General features: G+C 40.3%; 1 protein-coding gene across 1 annotated transcript in view; it reads right to left on the minus strand.

Annotated features, from left to right (window-relative positions):
- IL13RA1 (interleukin 13 receptor subunit alpha 1) overlaps positions 1 to 17,268 on the minus strand; it is a 65,259-nt gene that overhangs the window by 32,621 nt on the left and 15,370 nt on the right. The window lies entirely within an intron of this gene.

A 17,268-nucleotide genomic window follows, 5' to 3' on the forward strand; every position in this document is an offset into this window, starting at 1 on the left:
TTTTCAATAATGAACCTTTGAGATTCCTTTTTCATTTTTGTACCCTGAGTATTTCATATATGCTCATGGACCCCAGATATGAAATTTAAAAAAAATTTTGTTGTTCTTTAGAAAAAAAATAGCGAAAGGAAAAATATCGGTTTTGAATAGACAACTTTCAAAATTTTGTGAAAGATTAGATGATAACCTAAGATAGGACGCATTCAAGTGCTTCCTGTTAAAAATCAAACACTGGAATCCACAGAATCATACTGTAGACATAAGGAGGAAATGGACAAATTAAAGACTATTTCCCCACTCTGAAGATGATTAATACGGTAAGAAATTCCCGAAAATTCATTGGCATGGCTAGTCTGTAGCTATTAAGGTCAGGCTTCCTTAAATGCCAGACTATCCCTGCAGGACTTCAAGTCATTGCCCTGGGGCTTCAAAATGACTCCCCGTTTTCTGACTGGTGATTAGGGAAACAGTCTCCTGCAGTTTGTTTGGCAAGATTTAAACTGGTACCTAAACCAATTCTGAGTGCTTGATTATGAATGAGCCACATATCTTTCTTTTGTGGTTTTGATTGGAAAGGACCTCTCTAGGGGAGAGCAGGGAGGAAGAGGTATGGGCTAGGCGCTAATTATGTGACGTTGGGCAAGAGGCCAGCTATGTATACTGGCTACATCTGCAAGGGAGTGGGGATGAATAATAAAAAAACAATATAGCCACCATGTATTGCGTGCTTACTCTATAAATGTTAGCAGTTAGGCACAACTCTCAACACTCTTCATATAACAGCCCTCACAACATCCTTAAGAAGTAGCACTATTATTACTACCCCCATTTTACAGATTATAAAACTGAGGCTCAGAGAGAAGTGACTACCTCCAAATCACACTGCTAATAAGAAAGAGAGCCAGGATTTGAACCAAGGCAGTGTGGCTCCAGAAACAAATAAGCTGCGGGGTAGTAAGGGCAAAAGATACAGAATTTATACCAGTACCGTCCAACAACGTTTTCTGGGATTATGGAAACGTTTGAGATCTGTGCTGTCTGATTCAGCAGCCACTAGCCATATGTGAAATTGGCTACTAAGACTGAGCAACTGAAGTTTTAATTCGATTTAATTTTAATTAATTTAAATTAAAACGTAAACAGTCATGTGTGACTAGTGGCCCTTGTATTGGCCAGCACAGGTCTTTGTTACAGAAAGAGTCCATCCACGCTGATGACCAACTCTGGGAACATGTATGACAAGAAGTGGTATTACTGATGCCTGCTCCCCCCACCCCGGGTGCCAGCGAACCCCCACTCTCTGAGGATGGCTTCTTGCGCCACCTCCCATAGCTGTAGATTATCCCCTGCACCAAGGCATGAACTAAGGGCTGAAAGCCAGCCCGAGCACCATCTGCTGTCAGCTTTGGCAAGACACTGCATCAGCCCAGAACGTTTCAGCCCAGAGGAAGAAGAATGCCTTTCTACTTGGTCGGGCCAGTTTTTTGTAATTTATTCATCAAGAGGGGATACTGGAGAGAAAGCTTCAAGAAGGCAGAGGAGTAAGCCGTGGAGATCACCTTCCTCCCCACAGATACATCAGAAATACGTCTACATGTGGAACAACTCCTACAGAACACCTGCTGAACGCTGGCAGAAGACCTCAGACCTCCCAAAAGGCAAGAAACTCCCCACGTACCTGGGTAGGGAAAAAGAAAAAAGAATAAACAGAGACAAAAGGATAGGGACGGGACCTGCACCAGTGGGAGGAAGCTGTGAAGGAGGAAAGGTTTCCACACACTAGGAAGCCCCTTCACTGGCGGAGACTGCGGGTGGCGGAGGGGGGCAGCTTTGGAGGCATGGAGGATGGCGCAGCAACAGGGGTGTGGAGGGCAAAGTGGAGAGATTCCTGCACAGAGGATTGGTGCCAACCTGCACTCACCAGCTCGAGAGGCTTGTCTGCTTACACGCAGGGGCGAGTGGGGCTGGGAGCTGAGGCTCGGGCTTTGGAGGTCAGATACCAGGGAGAGGACTGTGGTTGGCTAGATGAACACAGCCTGAAGGGGGCTAGTGCACCACAGCTAGCCGGAAGGGACTCTGGGAAAAAGTCTGCAACTGCCTAAGAGACAAGAGACCATTGTTTTGGGGTGCACGAGGAGAGGGGATTCAGAGCACCGCCTAGATGAGCTCCAGAGACAGTGCGAGCCGTGGACTATCATCACGGACCCCAGAGACGGGCATGAGACGCTAAGGCTGCTGCTACAGCCACCAAGAAGCCTGTGTGCGAGCACAGGTCACTATCCACACCTCCCCTCCCAGGAGCCTGTGCAGCCCACCACTGCCAGGGTCCCGTGATCCAGGGACAACTTCCCCAGGAGAACGCATGGCACGCCTCAGGCTGGTGCGACGTCACGCCGGCCTCTGCCACCGCAGGCTCGCCCCACATCTGCACCCCTCCCTCCCCCAGGCCTGAGCGAGCCAGAGCCCCCGAATCAGCGGCTCCTTTAACCCCATCCTGTCTGAGCGAAGAACAGACGCCCTCAGGCGACCTACATGCAGAGGCGGGGCCAAATCCAAAGCTGAACCCCTGGAGCTGTGCGAACAAAGAAGAGAAAGGGAAATCTCTCCCAGCAGCCTCAGAAGCAGCGGATTAAAGCTCCACAATCAACCTGATGCACCCTGCGTCTGTGGAATACATGAATAGACAACGAATCATCCCAAAACTGAGGTGGTGGACTCTGGCAGCAACTGTAGACTTGGGGTTTGCTATCTGCATCTAATTTGTTTCAGGTTTTATGTTTATCTTACTTTAGTATTTAGAGCTTACTATCATTGGTAGGTTTGTTTATTGATTTGGTTGCTCTCTTCCTTTTTTTTTTTTTTTTTTTTGCGGTACGCGGGCCTCTCACTGTGGTGGCCTCTCCCGTTGTGGAGCACAGGCTCTGGAGGCGCAGGCTCAGCGGCCATGGCTCACGGGCCTAGCTGCTCCACGGCATGTGGGATCTTCCCGGACCGGGGCACGAACCCGTGTCCCCTGCATCGGCAGGCAGACCCTCAACCACTGCGCCACCAGGGAAGCCCTCTTCCTTTTTTCTATATATATATATTTTTTTCCTTTTTCTCCTTTTGTGGGTGTGTGTGTGTATGCTTCTTTCTGTGATTTTGTCTGTATAGCTTTGCTTTTACCATTTGTCCTAGGGTTCTGTCTGCCCATTTTTTTTGTATAGTTTTTCACGCTTGTTATCATTGCTGGATTTGTTTCTTGGTTTGGATGCTCTCTTCTCTCTTTCTTTCTTCTTTTTATTACTTTTATATTTTTAATAATATATTTTAATTTTTTTATTTCAATAACTTTATTTATTTCTTTTTCTTTCTTTCTTTCTTTTTCTCCCTTTTCTTCTGAGCCGTGTGGCGGACAGGGTCTTGGTGCTCCAGCCAGGTATCAGGCCTGTGCCTCTGAGGTGGAGAGCCAAGTTCAGGACATTGGTCCACCATAGACCTCCCGGCCCCACGTTATATCAAATGGCAAAAGCTCTCCCAGAGATCTCCATCTCAACGTTAAGACCCAGCTCCACACAACGACCAGCAAGCTACGGTGCTGGACACCCTATGCAAAACAACTAGCAAGACAGGAACACAACCCCACCCATTAGCAGAAAGGCTGCCTAAAATCATAATAAGGTCACAGACACCTCAAAGCGCACCACCGGATGCAGTCCTGCTCGCCAGAAAGACAAGATCCAGCCTTATGCACCAGAACACAGGCACCAGTCCCCTCCACCAGGAAGCCTACACAACCCACTGAACCAACCTCACCCATTGGGGCAGACACCAAAAACAACGGGAACTATGAACCTGCAGCCTGTGAAAAGGAGACCCCAAACACAGTAAGTTAAGAAAAATGAGAAGACAGAGAAATACACAGCAGATGAAGGAGCAAAGTAAAAATCCACCAGACCAAACAAAAGAAGAGGAAATAGGCAGTCTACCTGAAAAAGAATTCAGAGTAATGAGAGTAAAGATGATCCAAAATCTTGGAGACAGAATAGACAAAATGCAAGAAACATTTAACAAGGACCTAGAAGAACTAAAGATGAAACACACAACAATGAACAACACAATAAATGAAATTAAAAATTCTCTAGAGGAATCAAGAACAGAATAACTGAGGCAGAAGAACAGATAAGTGACCTGGAAGATAAAATAGTGGAAATAACTACCACAGAGCAGAATAAAGAAAAAAGAACGAAAAGAATTGAGGACAGTCTCAGAGACTTCTGGGACAACATTAAACTCACCAACATTCGAATTATAGGGGTCCCAGAAGAAGAAGAGAAAAAGAAAGGGACTGAGAAAATATTTGAAGAGATTATAGTTGAAAACTTCCCTAATATGGGAAAGGAAATAGTTACTCAAGTCCAGGAAGCACAGAGAGTCCCATACAGGATAAATCCAAGGAGAAACACGCCAAGACACATATTAATCAAACTATCAAAAATTAAATACAAAGAAAAAATATTAAAAGCAGCAAGGGAAAAACAACGAGTAACATACAAGGGAATCCCCATAAGGTTAACAGCTGATCTTTCAGGAGAAACTCTGCAAGCCAGAAGGGAGTGGCAGGACATATTTAAAGTGATGAAAGAGAAAAACCTACAACCAAGATTATTCTACCCAGCAAGGATCTCATTCAGATTCGACGGAGAAATTAAAACCTTTACAGAAAAGCAAAAGCTAAGAGAATTCAGCACCACAAACCAGCTTTACAACAAATGCTAAAGGAACTTCTCTAGGCAGGAAACACAGGACCTACAATAACGAACCCCAAACAATTAAGAAAATGGTAATAGGAACACACATATTGATAACTACCTTAAATTTAAATGGATTTAATACTCCAACCAAAAGACACAGACTGCCTGAATGGATACAAAAACAAGACCCGTACATATGCTGTCTACAGGAGACCCACTTCAGACTTAGGGACACATACAGACTGAAAGTGAGGCGATGGAAAATGATATTCCATGCAAATGGAAATCAAAAGAAAGCTGGAGTAGCAATTCTCATATCAGAGAAAGTAGACTTTAAAACAAATACAACGAGAAGAGACAAAGAAAGACATTACATAACTATCAAGAGATCAAACCAAGAAGAAGATATAACAACTGTAAATAATTATGCACCCAACATAGGAGCACCTCAATACATAAGGCAAAGGCTAACAGCCATAAAAGGGGAAAGCGACAGTAACACATTCATAGTAGGGGACTTTAACACCCCACTTTCACCAATGGACAGATCATCCAAAATGAAAATAAATAAGGAAACAGAAGCTTTAAATGATACATTAAACAAGATGGACTTAATTGACATTTATAGGACATTCCATCCAAAAACAACAGAATACACTTTCTTCTCAAGTGCTCATGGAACATTCTCCAGGATAGATCATATCTTCAGTCACAAGTCAAGCCTTGGTAAATTTAAGATAATTGAAATCATATCAAGTATCTTTTCTGACCACAATGCTACGAGACTGGATATCAATTTCAGGAAAAAAAAATCTGTGAAAAATACAAACACATGAATGCTAAACAATACACTACTAAATAACCAAGAGATCACTGAAGAAATCAAAGAGGAAATCAAAAAATACCTAGAAACAAATGACAATGAAAACACGATGACCCAAAACCTATGGGATACAGCAAAAGCAGTTCTAAGAGGGACGTTTATAACAATACAATCCTACCTCAAGAAACAAGAAATATCTCAAATAAACAACCTAACGTTAGACCTAAAGCAATTAGAGAAAGAAGAACAAAAAACCCCACAGTTAGCAGAGGGAAAGAAACCATAAAGATCAGATCAGAAATAAATGAAAAAGAAATGAACGGACTTGAGGATATGGGGAGGGGGAAGGGTGAGCTGTGACAGGGCAAGAGAGAGGCATGGACATATATACACTAACAAACGTAAGGTAGATAGCTAGTGGGAAGCAGCCGCATGGCACAGGGATATCGGCTCGGTGCTTTGTGACTGCCTGGAGGGGTGGGATAGGGAGGGTGGGAGGGAGGGAGACGCAAGAGGGAAGAGATATGGGAACATATGTATATGTATAACTGATTCACTTTGTTATAAAGCAGAAACTAACACACCATTGTAAAGCAATTATACCACAATAAAGATATTAAAAAAAAAAGAAATGAAGGAAACAATAGCTAAGATCAATAAAACTAAAAGCTGGTTCCTTGACAAGATAAACAAAATTGATAAACCACTAGTCAGACTCATCAAGAAAAAAAGGGGGAAGACTCACATCAATAGAATTAGAAATGAAAAAGGAGAAGTAACATCTGACAATGCAGAAATACAAAGGTTCATGAGAGATTACTGCAAGCAACTATATGCCAATAAAATGGACAACCTGGAAGAAATGGACAAATTCTTAGAAAAGCACAACCTCCCGAGACTGAACCAGGAGGAAACAGAAAATATAAACAGACCAATCACAAGCACTGAAATTGAACCTGTGATTAAAAATCTTCCAAGAAACAAAAGCCCAGGACCACATGGCTTCACAGGCGAATTCTATCAAACATTTAGAGAAGAGCTAACACCTATCCTTCTCAAACTCTTCCAAAATATAGCAGAGGGAGGAACACTCCCAAATTCATTCTACGAGGCCACCATCACCCTGATACCAAAACCAGAAAAAGATGTCACAAAGAAAGAAAACTACAGGCCAATATCACTGATGAACATAGATGCAAATATCCTCAACAAAATACTAGCAAACAGAATCCAACAGCACATTAAGAGGATCACACACCATGATCAAGTGGGGTTTATCCCAGGAATGCAAGGATTCTTCAATATATGCAAATCAATCAAAATGATACACCATATTAACAAACTGAAGGAGAAAAACCACATGATCATTTCAATAGATGTAGAAGAAGCTTTTGAGAAAATTCAACACCCATTTATGATAAAAACTCTCCAGAAAGTAGGCATAGAGGTAACTTACCTCAACATAATAAAGGCCATATATGACAAACCTACAACATCGTACTCAGTGGTGAAAAACTGAAACCATTTCTACTAAGATCAGGAAGAAGACAATGTTGCCCACTCTCACCACTATTATTCAACATAGTTGTGGAAGTTATAGCCACAGCAACCAGAGAAGAAAAAAAAATAAAAGGAATCCAAATCAGAAAAGAAGAAGTAAAACTGTCATTGTTTGCAGATGACATGATACTATACATAGAGAATCCTAAAGATGCAACCAGAAAACTACTAGAGCTAATCAATGAATTTGGTAAAGTAGCACGATATAAAATTAATGTACAGAAATCTCTTGCATTCCTATACAGTAATGATGAAAAATCTGAAAGAGAAATTATAGAAACACTCCCATTTACCACAGCAACAAAAAGAATAAAATACCTAGGAATATACCTACCTAAGGAGACCAAAGACCTGTATGCAGAAAACTATAAGATACTGATGAAAGAAATTAAAGGTGATACAAACAGATACAGAGATATACCATGTTCTTGGATTAGAAGAATCAACATTGTGAAAATGACTATACTGCCCAAAGCAATCTACAGATTCAATGCAATCCCTATCAAAGTACCAATGGCATTTCTCACAGAACTAGAACAAAAAATTTCACAATTTGTATGGAAACACAAAGGACCCTGAATAGCCAAAGCAATCTTGAGAGAGAATGACGGAGCTGGAGGAATCAGGCTCCCTGACTTCAGACTATACTACAAAGCTACAGTCATCAAGACAGTATGGTACTGGCACAAAAAGAGAAATATAGATCATTGGAACAGGATAGAAAGCCCAGAGATAAATGCACACAAATAGGGTCACCTTATCTTGGACAAAGGAGGCAAGAATATGTAATGGAGAAAAGACAGCCTCTTCAATAAGTGGTGCTGGGAAAACTGGACAGCTACATGTAAAAAATGAAATTAGAACGCTCCCTAACACCATACACAAAAATAAACTCAAAATGGATTAAAGACCTAAATGTAAGGCCAGACACTATAAAACTCTTAGAGGAAAACATAGGCAGAACACTCTATGACATAAATCACAGCAAGATCCTTTTTGACCCACCTCCTAGAGAAATGGAAATAAAAACAAAAATAAACAAATGGGACCTAATGAAGCTTAAAACCTTTTGCACAGCAAAGGAAACCATAAACAAGACCAAAAGACAACCCTCAGAATGGGAGAAAATATTTGCAAATGAAGTAACTGACAAAGGATTAATCTCCAAAATTTCCAAGCAACTCATGCAGCTCCATATCAAAAAAACGAACAACCCAATCCAAAAATGGGCAGAAAACCTAAATAGACATTTCTCCAAAGACATACAGATTACCAACAAACACATGAAAGAATGCTCAACATCACTAATCATTAGAGAAATGCAAATCAAAACCACAATGAGGTATCACCTCACACCAGTCAGAATGGCCATCTTCAAAAAGTCTACAAACAATAAATGCTGGAGAGCGTGTGGAGAAAAGGGAACACTCTTGCACTGTTGGTGGGAGGACAGTATGGAGGTTCCTCAAAAAACTAAAAATAGGACTACCATATGATCTAGCAATCCAACTACTGGGATTACATATACCGTGAGAAAACCATAATTCAAAAAGAGTCATGTACCACAATGTTCACTGCAGCTCTACTTACAATAGCCAGGAGATGGAAGCAACCTAAGTGTCCATCGACAGATGAATGGGTAAAGAAGATGTGGCACATATATACAATGGAATATTACTCAGACATAAAAAGAAACAAAATTGAGTTATTTGTAGTGAGGTGGATGGACCTAGAGACTGTCATACAGAGTGAAGTAAGTCAGAAAGCAAAAAACAAATACTGTATGCTAACACATATATATGGAATCTTAAAAAAAAAAAAGGTTCTGAAGAACCTAGGGGCAGGACAGGAATAAAGACGCAGATGTAGAGACTGGACTTGAGGACATGGGGAGGGGGAAGGGTAAGCTGTGACAAAGTGAGAGAGAGGCATGGACATATATACACTACCAAACGTAAAACAGATAGCTAGTTGGAAGCAGCCGCATAGCACAGGGAGATCAGCTCGGTGCTCTGTGACAACCTAGAGGGATGGGATAGGGAGGGTGGGAGGGAGATGCAAGAGGGAGGAGATATGGGGATATATGTATACGTTAGCTGATTCACTTTGTTATAAAGCAGAAAGTAACACACCATTGAAAAGCAATTATACTCCAATAAAGATGTAAAAAAAAAAAAAAGCCTATAGTAACAGCTTTCTCTAGACTTCACCACAACATCATCAGGGTCAGGCTACTCCTTTTAAGGCTTAGTTCTCGGTCCCTTTCACTAGCAGTTCTTTCGGGTGGCAGATGTACTCAATCCTCCTCTGTTTTTATTCATCAACTATAACGCTCTTGAGTTGTTTATCCCTCCCTTCTAAGTCCTCACCCCAGTCCTGAATGTTGTTTAACTTTGGATCCTACCAAACATTCAAAACCTATTTATGGAGCACCTACCATGTATCAGGCACAGGGGGAAACAAGACACAGCCCGTGCTCTCAAGGGAGATGGCAGTCTGGGAAGGGTGACCACTAAGTAAACAGGAAATGCAACACAATGTGCTGAGTATTATGACACAGGAAGGTGCCAGATACTGTGGTACATGATGACTGGGGACATATCTAGCCTTGAGAAGTCAAGGAAGGCTTTCTGGAAGGGAAGTGATGTCTGAGCTAAGAAGGACAAATAAGGGGCATCCAGGTGAAAGGGCAAGGCTTGGGCTGTGAGGGAATGCAGGATGCTTCCGCTATTCTGGCTGAACGTTCGGTTTGGTCGCCACTCTTCTGTTTGAGTGTTTGAAGAGCGAGTTTGAGGAACTGGAAGAAGTTCAGTGTGGGCTGGGAGGTAGGTGCAAGAGGGGTGGGGGTACATGGGGGAGACGAGACTGACGCTACAGAGATAGATGGGCAGGAGCTGGAGCACAAAAGGCTTTGTCAGTCACGCTGTGAGTTTGGACTTTATCCTGCAGCCACCAGGGAGCCACTGAAGGGCTTAAAGTAAAGGAGAAACAACAGGTACCACAAGCGGACAAGTGAAACTGCAAAACCTCAAGTGAGAATGATCTGTCCTGAGGGGTGGGGGGGACTGAACTGCACGATCTCAGTCTGGCTTCGCCTGCAGTGCTTCTCAACTTGGCCGGGAGCACCTCTGGGGACAGGGGAGGAAAGTGAATGCTAACCCCCTGGCAACTTGGGAGGTTTTTGTTAAAAAATTCATGTGATATTTTTATACTATAAGCATATTTTTTTGTACAGAGTGTTCATTCTTGAATAAAGTAAGTTCAGTGTTGGCTTGTAGATAATAAAAAGAAAGTATTTGATTTTGATTCAATAAATGTTTCTCAATCCTGAAAAAAAAAATCGTGGTTGTTTTGTGTTCTATTGCATGACATAGCCGTGAGTGTTTTCATATACCGAAAATATTTTACAGCAAGTCATCAGGCAAAATGGACATTCCAGGATAAAGGCCATGTTTATACTATAGCTTCAGAAGTCCTGGATGTGGCCTTTCACACCCCACTCTCTCAGAAACAGTCTGAAGGAGCAATAGACAGGGGGACAAGGGCACATGCAGGGCAGACTGCCAACACTAGATCTCCTGCTTCCTCAACTGGAATCACACAGACTCAATGACCCCAGTCCTCAGACCACTCTTGCCCGGTGCCACCTCCAGCCTCGGAGACTCCACCCCAACCAGGCAGTGCACCCCCTTTATCAAAGCCTCTCAGCCTCGCTCCACCACCACCCCAAGCTCCACCGTCACTTCCCACAGAGTCTGCCTACGCTTCTGGAAGCCTCCATCATGCACTCTTATTTTATATAGGCAATTGTGCCCGGTGCTGTCTCCTCCAAATTTGAAGCTTTAGGAGTGAAGAGACATGTTTCTTATCTCTGCTGCCCATTCAGTGCTTTACCCACAATGTGTGCTAAAGTTTTACTGAATTGAATTGATTATCCTGGCCCTTTCATCCTTGTTCTGCTGTTAATAATTCTAGGCTCTACAGAGAGCAGACATCAGAAGCAAGAAGAACTACAATCCTGCAGCCTGTGGAACAAAAACCACATTCACAGAAAGATAGACAAGAAGAAAAGGCAGATGGCTATGTACCAGATGAAGGAACAAGATAAACCCCAGAAAAACAACTAAATAAAGTGGAGATAGGCAACCTTCCAGAAAAAGAATTCAGAATAACGATAGTGAAGATGATCCAGGACCTCAGAAAAAGAATGGAGGCAAAGATCGAGAAGATGCAAGAAATGTTTAACAAAGACCTAGAAGAATTAAAGAACAAACAAACAGAGATGAACAATACAATAACTGAAATGAAAACTGCACTAGAAGGAATCAATAGCAGAATAACTGAGGCAGAAGAACAGATAAGTGACCTGGAAGACAGAATGGTGGAATTCACTGCTGCAGAACAGAATAAAGAAAAAAGAATGAAAAGAAATGAAGACAGCCTAATAGACCTCTGGGACAACATTAAACACAACAACATTTGCATTCTAGGGGTCCCAGAGGGAGAAGAGAGAGAGAAAGGACCCGAGAAAATATCTGAAGAGATTATAGTTGAAAACTTCCCTAACATGGGAAAGGAAATAGCCACCCAAGTCCAGGAAGTGCAGAGAGTCCCATACAGGATAAACCCAAGGAGAAACACGCCGAGACACATAGTAATCAACTTGGCAAAAATTAAAGACAAAGAAAAATTACTGAAAGCAGCAAGGGAAAAATGACAAATAATGTACAAGGGAATCCCAATAAGGTTAACAGCTGATTTCTCAGCAGAAAATCTACAAGCCAGAAGGGAGTGGCATGATATACTTAAAGTGATGAAAGGGAAGAACCTACAACCAAGATTACTCTACCCGGCAAGGATCTCATTCAGATTCAATGGAGAAATCAAAAACTTTACAGACAAGTAAAAGCTAAGAGAATTCAGCACCAACAAACCAGCTCTACAACAAATGCTAAAGGAACTTCTCTAGGCAGGAAACACAAGACAAGAAAAGGACCTACAATAACAAACTCAAAACAATTAACAAAATGGTCATAGGAGGATACATATCGATAATTACCACAAATGTGAATGGATTAAATGCTCCAACCAAAAGACACAGGCTTGCTGAATGGATACAAAAACTAGACCCATATGTATGCTGTCTACAGGAGACCCACGTCAGACCTAGGGACACATACAGACTGAAAGTGAGGGGATGGAGAAAGATAATCCATGCAAATGGAAATCAAAAGAAAGCTGGAGTAGCAATTCTCATATCTGAGAAAATAGACTTTAAAACAAATACAACTACAAGAGACAAAGAAGGACATTACATAATGATCAATCCAAGAAGAACATATAACATTTGTAAATATTTATACACCCAACATAGGAGCACCTCAATACATAAGGCAAATGCTAACAGACATAAAAGGGGAAATCGACAGTAACACAAACATAGTAGGGGACTTTAACACCCCACTTTCACCAATAGACAGATCATCCAAAATGAAAATAAAAAAGGAAACAGAAGCTTTAAATGACACAATAGACCAGATAGATTTAATTGATATTAATAGGACATTCCATCCAAAAACAGCAGATTACACTTTCTTCTTAAGTGCGCATGGAACATTCTCCAAGATAGATCACACCTTGGGTCACAAATCAAGCCTCAGCAAATTTAAGAAAACTGAAATCATATCAAGCATCTTTTCTGACCACAATGCTATGAGGTTAGAAATGAATTACAGGGAAAAAAATGTAAAAAAAACAAACACATGGAGGCTAAACACTACATTACTAAATAACCAAGAGATCACTGAAGAAATCAAAGAGGAAATCAAAAATACCTAGAGACAAATGACAATGAAAACACAACAATCCAAAACCTATGGGATGCAGCAAAAGCAGTTCTAAGAGGGAAGTTTATAGCTATACAAGCCTACCTCAAGAAACAAGAAAAATCTCAAATAAACAATCTAACATTACACCTAAAGGAACTAGAGAAAGAAGAACAAACAAAACCCAAAGTCGGCAGAAGGAAAGAAATCATCAAGATCAGAGCAGAAATAAATGAAATAGAAACAAAGAAAACAATAGCAAAGATCAATAAAACTAAAAGTTGGTGCTTTGAGAACATAAACAAAATTGATAAACCATTAGCCAGACTCATCAAGAAAGAGGGAGAGGACTCAAATCAATAAAATTAGAAATGAAAAAGGAGAAGGTACAACAGATACCGCAGAAATACAAAGCATCCTAAGAGACTACTACAAGCAACTCTATGCCAATAAAATGGAAGAAATGGACAAATTCTTAGAAAGGTATAACCTTCCAAGACTGAACCAGGGAGAAATAGAAAATATGAACAGACCAATCACAAGTAATGAGATTGAAACTGTGATTAAAAATCTTCCAACAAACAAAAGTCCAGGACCAGATGGCTTCACAGGTGAATTCTATCAAACATTTAGAGAAGAGCTAACACCTATCCTTCTCAAACTCTTCCAAAAAACTGCAGAGGAAGAAATACTCCCAAACTCATTCTATGAGGCCACCATCACCCTGATATCAAAACCAGAAAAAGACACTACAAAAAAAGAAAATTACAGACCAATATCACTGATGAATATAGATGCAAAAATCCTCAACAAAATACTAGCAAACAGAATCCAATAACACATTAAAAGGATCATACACCATGATCAAGTGGGATTTATCCCAGGGATGCAAGGATTCTTCAATATATGCAAATCAATCAATGTGATACACCATATTAACAAATTGAAGAATAAAAACCATATGATCATCTCAATAGATGCAGAAAGAGCTTTTGACAAAATTCAACACCCATTTATGATAAAAATTCTCCAGAAGTGGGCATAGAGGGAACCTACCTCAACATAATAAAGGCCATATATGACAAACCCACAGCAAACATCATTCTCAATGGTGAAAAACTGAAAGCATTTCCTCTAAGATCAGGAAGAGGACAAGGTTGTCCACTCTCACCACTATTATTCAACATAGTTTTGGAAGTCCTAGCCATGGCAATCAGAGAAGAAAAAGAAATAAAAAGAATACAAATTGGAAAAGAAGAAGTAAAACTGTCACTGCTTGCAGATGACATGATACTATACATAGAGAATCCTAAAGATGCAACCAGAAAACTACTAGAGCTAATCAATGAATTTGGTAAAGTTGCAGGATACAAAATTAATGCACAGAAATCTCTTGCATTCCTATACACTAATGATGAAACATCTGAAAGAGAAATTAAGGAAACACTCCCATTTACCATTGCAACAAACAGAATAAAATACCTAGGAATAAACCTACATAGGGAGACAAAAGACCTGTATGCAGAAAACTATAAGACACTGATGAAAGAAATTAAAGATGTTACCAACAGATGGAGAGATATACCATGTTCTTGGATTGGAAGAATCAATATTGTGAAAATGACTATACTACCCAAAGCAATCTACAGATTCAATGCAATCCCTATCAAATTACCAATGGCATTTTTTACGGAACTAGAACAAATAATCTTAAAATATGTATGGAGATACAAAAGACCCCGAATAGCCAAAGCAGTCTTGAGGGAAAAGAATGGAGCTGGAGGAATCAGACTCCCTGACTTCAGACTACACTATAAAGCTACAGTAATCAAAACAGTATGGTACTGTCACAAAAACAGAAACATAGATCAATGGAACAGGATAGAAAGCCCAGACATAAACCCATGCACCTATGGTCAACTAATCTATGACAAAGGAGGCAAGGATACACAATGGAGAAAAACAGTCTCTTCAATAAGTGGTGCTGGGAAAACTGGACAGCTACATGTAAAAGAATCAAATTAGAACACTCTCTCACACCATACACAAAAATAAACTCAAAGTGGATTAGAGACCTAAATGTAAGACCAGACACTATAAAACTCTCAGAGGAAAACATAGGAAGAACACTCTTTGACATAAATCACAGCAAGATCTTTTTCGATCCACCTCCTAGAGTAATGGAAATAAAAACAAATATAAACAAATGGGACCTAATGAAACGTCAAAGCTTTTGCGCAGCAAAGGAAACCATAAACGAGATGAAAAGACAACCCTCAGAATGGGAGAAAATATTTGCAAATGAATCAACGGACAAAGGATTAATCACCAAAATATATAAATAGCTCGTGCAGCTCAATAACAAAAAAACAAACAACCCAATCCAAAAATGGGCAGAAGACCTAAATAGACATTTCTCCAAAGAAGACATGCAGATGGCCAAGAAGCACATGAAAAGCTTCTCAACATCACTAATTATTAGAGAAATGCAAATCAAAACTACCATGAGGTATCACGTCACACCAGTAAGAATGCGCATCATCAGAAAATCTACAAACAACAAATGCTGGAGAGCGTGTGGAGAAAAGGGAACCCTCTTGCACTGTTGGTGGTAATGTAAATTGATACAGCCACTATGGAGAACAGTACGGAGATTCCTTAAAAAACTAAAAATAGAATTACGATATGATCCAGCAATCCCACTACTGGGCATATACCCAGCGAAAACCATAATTCAAAAAGACACATGCACCCCAATGTTCACTGCAGCACTATTTACAATAGCCAGGTCATGGAAGCAACCTAAATGCCCATCAATAGACGAATGGATAAAGAAGATGTGACACATATATACGATGGAATATTACTCAGCCCTAAAAAGGAATGAAATTGGGTCATTTGTTGAGACGTGGATGGATCTAGAGACTGTCATACAGAGTGAAGTAAGTCAGAAAGAGAAAAACAAATATCGTATATTAACGCATGTATGTGGAACCTAGAAAAATGGTACAGATGAACCGGTTTGCAGGGCAGAAATAGAGACACAGATGTAGGGAGCAAACGTATGGACACCAAGGGGGGAAAGTGGTGGGGGGTGGCGGTGGTGGTGGGATGAATTGGGTGATTGGGATTGACATGTATACACTAATATGTAGAAAATCGATGACTAATACGAACCTGCTGTATAAAAAAACAAATAAAAGTAAATTTAAAAATTAAAAAAAATTCTAGGCTCTAAAGAAAGGGAATGATGAAAGATTAATTTAGAAAAGAAAGAAAATTTTAACAAATTTTGTAGATATAGTCACAAACATGAAATGTAAGTTATTTTGTGGGGAACTAAACTACTTTTTAACCCTGGGAATGATTTAAGTTTCCCTTTGAGAGGTAGATACCAATCACTCAGACATTGTTGATGGGAATGTAAAACGGTACAGCCACTCTAGAAAATAGTTTGGCAGGGTTTTTTTTTTATAAAACTAGATATGCAATTACCATATGATCCAGCAATTACACCCTAAGGCATTTATTCCAGGGAACTGAAAAGTGATATTCACATAAAAACCTGAATATGAATATTTATAGTAGTTTTATTCATACTTGCAAAAAATTGGAAACACTCGAGATATCCTTCAATGAATTAAAGGTTAAACAAACCAATACATCCATAGCATGGAACACTACTCAGCAAGAAAAGGGAATGAACTATTGATACACACAACGGCTTGGATGGATCTCCAGGGTATTATGCAGAGGCTAAAAAAGATAAAGTCAGCCTCAGACAGTTATATGCTGTATGATTCCATTCCAGTTACATTCTTGAAATGACTGAGGTTAGAGACTTGGGGGAGAGGAGTGTGGGGAGAGGGTGTGCAGGAGGGAGGTGGGTGTAGCTATAAAAGGGCAACTCAAGGGATCCTTGTGGTAATGGAGCTATTCTGTATCTATGCATATGATAAAAGTGCATAGACCTACACACACACACAAATAACTGGACGGAACACCAGTGAAATTTGAATAAGGTCAGTGGACTGTACCAATGTCAATTTTCTGGTTCTGATATTGCACTCTGGTTATATGAGATGCTACCATTGGAAGAAACTAGGTGAAGGGTAGATGAGATCTCTTTGTATATATTTTTGCAATTTAATTTTGCGGATCTATAATTTTTTTTAACATTTTTGTTGGAGTATAATTGCTTTACAATGGTGTGTTAGTTTCTGCTTTACAACAAAGTGAGTCAGCTATATGTATACATATATCCCCATATCCCCTCCCTCTTGCGTCTCCCTCGCACCCTCCCTATCCCATCCCTCTAGGTGGTCAC

Source organism: Pseudorca crassidens, chromosome X, assembly GCF_039906515.1.
Source record: "Pseudorca crassidens isolate mPseCra1 chromosome X, mPseCra1.hap1, whole genome shotgun sequence".
In the NCBI taxonomy this organism is placed as follows: domain Eukaryota; kingdom Metazoa; phylum Chordata; class Mammalia; order Artiodactyla; family Delphinidae; genus Pseudorca; species Pseudorca crassidens.